Raw genomic sequence first — 6,882 nt, 5'->3', positions numbered from 1 at the left:
ATATATATATATATATATATATATATATATATATATATATAGTGTCTGTGTCTGTGTCTCTGTGTGTCTGTGTGTCTGTCTCGGTGTGTCTGTGTCTATGTGTATCTGAGCGTCTGTGTCTGTGTGTCTGTGTGTGTATCACGATAACAATGACAATCATCATCATAATCATAATAATACCGACGACAACGACGATGACAACGACGGTGACAATGATGACGATGATTATGGTGATTAACAAAGCACTCATTGCCCTCCAGTTGGGGGATGTCGGGGTATTTCAGGTATTTGGGCGTTCCGCTGGATAATCTAATGTCCCTCTGCAGTCGTGTCAGACCATACGGTGTGGTGATTCTGCCCCCCGTGACCAATGGCCGCGGGGATGGTCAATGACGTGGTCATCAACATTCGACACGCCTTCAGAGAGCAGGTCAGCTGGGACTACTGTCCCCTACACACTGCTACCTTACCTAAAGGGTCAATACAGTTTGTGTGTGTTGTGTGTGTGTGTGTGTGTGTGTGTGTGTGTGTGTGTGTGTGTGTGTGTGTGTCTGTCTGTCTGTCTGTCTGTCTGTCTGAACGGGGAAGAGGGTAATTCACATAGATTCTACTACTACTACTACTACTACTACTACTACTACTACTACTACTACTACTACTACCAATGATGATGATGATGATAATAATGATAATGATAATAATAATAATAAATGATAATAAATGATAATAAATTCTCATTCTCATAAAGCACTCTTCAAAATCAAAGTCGAGGTGGGTTTTTTTTTAATAAAAAAGATATGCACATAAGATATATATATATATATATAATATTTGGTGGTTACGTGGATAAAAGATAACTGCAACAAAAACACGAGCATGTCATACTATACAAGATGAAATATCGGTCTCAGTATATAGCACGGCGTACCAGAACCCACGCATATGTGCACTCACGCGCATACAAAAATTACATGTGTGCTCATTATAGCACAATACCGTGTGTCTACAGCTCTTGTGTTGATCAGTCACAGAACTCGCTGTGCTGTTTTTACAGTTTCAGTTTCAGTTTCTCAAGGAGGGGTCAGTGCGTTCGAACAAATCCATATACGCTACACATTTGCAAGGCAGATGCCTGACAGCAGCATACACCAACGCACTCATCCAGGCCTTGAGTGCATGAATCTAACATATTTGTGTACCAGTCCGACTGGATTATTTCTTCAAGAATTTTGGCAGAGAACAACACGTAGGTTGCCATGGGTTCTTTTCTTTGTGTGCGCCAAATGCGTGCTGCACGCCGGACCTCGGTTTATTGTCTCATACGATACTGACCAGAAGCTCAGTTTGATTTTTTCAGTCAAAACTTCGGAGAAAGGGCGAGAGCGGGAATCGAACCCAGACCCTCACGGACACTGTACTGGCAGATAAGCGTCTTAAGGTCAGGCACTGTAGTGGAATTTTGACCCAAATCATGATCTTTTTGTATTTTTTAAAAATTATTTTTATTATTATTATTTTTTGTTGTTGTTTGTTTGTTTCTTTGCTTCTTCAACATCTAATCTTCATTGTCCTTTTCATATTTTGTTCTAAAAAGGTCACCAAAGGTGTTACATTTGCAAATAAAAGTTGCTTGCTGATGTTCGTTTTGTCTGACTTTACGAACAAACCAGTTCAGCTAAAAGCAGAAACATAACCAAACAAAACCACAACCAGAAATAAAACTCCAGTTCGCCACATAAACACGAACACATAAAATGCACCGAAACTTAAACGTCAAGTTAAATTCAAACGTTAATACAAACGTAATTATCACTACAACGAATATACTTCTCCGCTCCAAACTAAACGTGCGACAGCAAACTACATATGAAATACATTTATACACAACCACAACTTTAATAACAATCGCAAAGACTCCAAAAAACATAAGAACAGAAATCAAATTCATTCAAAGAGAACCTATTTCAAAATCAAGAGAGAGAGAGAGAGAGAGGGAGAGAGAGAGAGAACCATTATCAACAAAATCCATTTCATTACACAAAACAGGCAAACTCTACCTATTTCAAATAACAATAAACTATTATTATTGAAAATATAGATACTCACCCTCACCCCCTATTTTTCAGCTAAAACGTCAGATGTGCCACACCTAAACTCAACACGTAACAAAAACCAGCAAAACCAATTCAACTGCACCTGACCGTCAACACACACACACACACACACACACACACACACACACAAAGCGCTGTTAAAAACAAACACAATAAAAATTCAATAAAAAAAACTAACACCAACAACCAAAAACACCAACATCTATTCACCACAACTGTCACCACCAAATAGGTAATTTAAAAATAAAATAAAAAAAAAGAATATATATATATATATATATATATATATATATATAAGCTCAAACACCTCTTCAGACATAAACAAACGAACAAACAGAAAGAACTACCTGGCAGCAACAACTCTCCAGTCCTGCACGAGAGAACCAACTGAACGAAAGCCTCAGCTGCCAGCAGCAGCACAGACAGAGACAGAGACAGAGACAACGCTAGAGGGCCGAGCCTCCCTGCATCACTTCCCTACTGCTGGATAGTAGTAGCACAACGCGGACCTCAGTCAGACTACAGTGTATTTTCAGCGCGAAACCCAACACCACAATCACCAGGACACCTGTTCCCCTCTGAAACTTTACAACGCGCAACCATGACCAGTTTTTACCCCACTCATACAGCAAGTCATATCAACGTTCTCCGTTTCTCTCACACTTTTTTTTCCCCCTGTCCTTTTCGTTGTAGTTGTAGTTGTTGTTGTTGTTGTTGTTGTTGTTATTTTGATACAAATATTCGTTTATATATTCAAATTTCGCGAGCGGAAGATTACTACCGATGCTTACGCATATCGAATTTACTCATTTATATTATCTAGTATAGTGTTGTGTAGTATACTGCTATACTGTGTTGCATTGCATTGCACTGTATTTGATTGTATTGGATTGAATTGCTTGGTATTACGTTTTGTCACAGATGATTTATGTGCGAAATCCGGACTGCTCTTTGCAGGGAAGAGGGCGACGCCACATTGCAGCGCCACCAATACATATTATGTTGGTCTGCAACTGATTTGGTTTTGTAAATAAAGAGGGTTGTACTACAATATTTCGCCTTCCACTTTTGTCTTCTTTTCTTTTTTTATGATCAGTAACTGAATATTGTTTTATAAAGAGGATCGTTCAACAATACTTTGCCTGAGACGATACTCTCTCTTTTTATTTTTTTTATTTTTTATTTTTTTATTTTTTTGGTCGTGGCTTGTTTTACATGCGCTAAAAGCATGTAGCACAAGAGGCTTCGGTTTATCGTCTAACCCGAATGACTAGCACCCAGACCACCACTCAATGTCTAGTAGAAAAGAGAGTGAAACTCCCGCTCCGTACATAGGTCTCGAACCAGTGGACATTCCCTTCCTAGTTGGGCGTGTCACCACTAGGACACCGCTCCTTATGTTTGTTTGTTTGCTGGTTGCTTGCTTCGTTCGTCCGTTTGATTAACTCACTCAGTACGGCCAGTCCTCTCTTCTCCTCTACACAGACCCCTCGGATATCCAGTGGGTGTCTTAATGAACCAACCTTTAGCTTCCGTCGTCAGAATTGTGGTATTCTTTGTCAACATTCACCTCTTCAGTGTAAGAGCCTTCCGCTGGTAATATTTTGATGGTGGTTATTGGGGTGAAACGCTGTTAACGTCGTCTCTTTCACCGTTCGTGTGGAGAGAGTTAATAGCTTTTTTCAAGACGAACTGGGGGAATGGTCTGGATATTCATCTTTCTTAGAAGCGTCACAAATTGCCATTTATATCTCTGTGTGTTCACTTTGATTTTGGCGATCACAGAGCTAAGTTCACATGGCTGGTTCGTCGGGTGGTTGGTTGGTTGGTTGGTTGGAGGAAGGAGGCAGAGTGCTTTAGACACTTATCTGGCAATACAGTATCCGCGCGAGAGTCTGGGTTCGATCCCCTCTCTCGCACCTTTCTCCCATGGCTGACTGGAAAATCAGAGTATCTAGTCATTCGGGTCCTGTAGGCAGCACGCAATTGACACACTGAAAAAGAGCCCATGGCAATGAATTTTTTTTTTTTTTAAAGGAGGGTGCGAGGGGGATAAACCTCTGGCAAAATTCTGAACGAGAAGTCCACTCCGGTAGGTACACAAGTATAATTTTATTTGTTTGCACTCAAGGCCTGACGGACACGTTGGGTTACACTGCTGGTCAGGCATCGTCTGTTGTCTCAAGCTTCCTGATTGGTTGGTTGGTCTTTTCTAGCTTTAAAATTAATGCATGTGTCGGCAGATAATTTGTATTTGATATTTGTATTTGTATTTCTTTTTATCACATCAGATTTCTCTTTGTGAAATTCGGGCTGCTCTCCCCAGGGAGAGCGCGTCGCTACACTACAGCGCCACCCCCCACCCCCCACCCCCCACCCCACCCCCACCCCCACCCCCACGCCCCCGCCACCCCCCCAACCCCCTTTTTTTTCTTTTATTTTTCCTGTGTGCATTTTTATTTGTTTTTCCTATCGAAGTGTATTTTTCTACAGAATTTTGCCAGGAACAGCCCTTTCGTTGCCGTGGGTTCTTTTACGTACGCTAAGTGCATGCTGCACACGGGACCTCGGTTTATCGTCTCATCCGAATGACTAGCGTCCAGACCACCACTCAAGGTTTAGTGGAGGGGGAGAATACGGACAGGGCGACTGAGCCATGAATCGAGCCAGCTCAGATTTTCTCGCTTCCTAGGCGGACACGTTACCTCTAGGCCATCACTCCACATATTGATGAGTGGGTTGATAGGTAATTGAGCGGGGACGTTGTGCTTTCTTTTCTTTGTCTTTTCCGTCTTCAAATATGCAATCCAGAGCGGTACCTGTGTACAAAGCATGCACTGAAGAGAAGGGAAAAGAAAGAAAGAGAAACAGCAGACGGTACCATCGGATAGACAGACACTCGCGGCACCACTTCACGCCTTGTTCTGAATGTCCCTTAACCATATCGGTATAAAATATAATCAGGGGACAATAAATACAAGAAAAAGGAGAAAGAAAAGAAAAGAAGAACTACCATCCACGAAAATGAAATCCACATGGCAGATTATTTCACCCCCCACATGGTCCTAGGAAAGGTCCCCCACACTTGATACGTGATGCCGAGTGTCGGCAAACCCAGGTAAAAATAACTTGAAAGTGAGCATCACCTGATACCGCTGTGTTTTTGAATCTGCACCTTGTTCATTTTTAGTTTCGTGGATTGACGATATCTGAACTGCTTTCCTGGAAAACCACAACACGAAACGGCTGAGCACGAAACAGAGAAAAAGAATTCTACAAAATGACTCCGGAACATAACGCTGTCCAGGAATTTCATAACTATCAGGATAGTTCCGTTCTAAATCGTTGTGTGTTCTGTCTTATTGAAGCGATTCATTTGTTACCTTTACTGTTTTACGCAAGGATGCGAATACACTATAAACACGCACGCACAAATGCGTAGGTGCGCTTTCTTGCGCGCGCGCACACACACACACACACACACACACACACACACACACACACACACACACACACAGAGAGAATCTGAGCGCGCTGATTCGATTCACGCTCAGTCGCCAGTATTTTCTCTCTCTCAACTAGACCTTGAGTGGTGATCTGAACGCTAGTCATTCGGATGAGACGATAAACCGAGGTCCCGTGTGCAGCATGCACTTAGCGCGCGTAAAAGAACCCACGGCAACAAAAGGGTTGTCCCTGGCAAAATTTTGTAGAAAAATCTACTTCGATAGGAAAAACAAATAAAACTGCACGCAGGAAAAAATACAAAAAAAGGGGTGCTCTTCTCCCTGGGGAGAGCAGCCCGAATTTCACACAGAGAAATCTGTTGTGACAAAAAAGGAGAAATACACACACACACACACACACACACACACACACACACACACACACACACACACACACACACACACACACACACACACACACGTGCTTTCCTGCTGGTTGATCTTAACCTTCCACCTAAAACAATTACAGTCCACAGCAGCAGCCAAGGAGAAGGGAGGGGGGGGGGGGCAGAGGCTTGGGGGGCGGAGGGGGGGTGTCAGAGGCGCACACACACACACACACACACACACACACACACACACACACACACACACATCGACAAGTCGACAGTTGAGCAGTCTGGCTGGCGGGAGGTCGATTCGCTACACTGTGGCTATAATGACCACTAATATCCTGACCACACACAAACGCACGGACGCACACGCGCACATACAAATATACATACACACACACACGAACCTACGCATGCACACACATACACGCACGCACACACTCACGCACGCACGCACACACACATACACACACACACACACACACACACACACACACACACACATACACACCGTCTAAAATCATCTTAATGAATGGTCGTTGATTTAATGAGCAACCAAGCAGCCAACCAACACACAGACCACACACACACACACACACACACACACACACACACACACACACACACACACGCACGCACACACACACACACACACACACACACACACACACACACACACACACACACACACACACACACCGTCTAAAATCACTTTAATGTCGTTAAATTAATTACCAACCAACACACACACACACACACACACACACACACACACACACACACACACACATAGAAAAGAAAAAAGAAAACGAAAAAAAACAAAAAAACAACAAACAACTAAAAGAGCACCAGACAAACGGACAGAAAAATCACCACTTAATAAAGAGCTGAGGGGAACAGGTGTCATGGAGACGCAGGTGTCAGGGGACT

The 6,882-nt window shown here is 42.8% G+C and overlaps 1 protein-coding gene across 1 annotated transcript in view; it reads right to left on the bottom strand.

The window, feature by feature from the left end:
* Nucleotides 1-2,666, bottom strand: part of LOC143292558 (advillin-like) — a 109,238-nt gene extending 106,572 nt beyond the window's left edge. The window contains exon 1 of the mRNA XM_076602965.1: nucleotides 2,462-2,666. The gene's annotated coding sequence lies outside the window, so the exon portion shown is untranslated. The remainder of the gene's footprint in view (nucleotides 1-2,461) is intronic.
* Nucleotides 2,667-6,882: the final 4,216 nt, after the last annotated feature.

This window comes from Babylonia areolata, chromosome 18, assembly GCF_041734735.1.
Source record: "Babylonia areolata isolate BAREFJ2019XMU chromosome 18, ASM4173473v1, whole genome shotgun sequence".
NCBI classification, from domain to species: Eukaryota; Metazoa; Mollusca; class Gastropoda; order Neogastropoda; family Buccinidae; genus Babylonia; species Babylonia areolata.
This window is presented reverse-complemented; position numbering and strand designations above follow the sequence as displayed.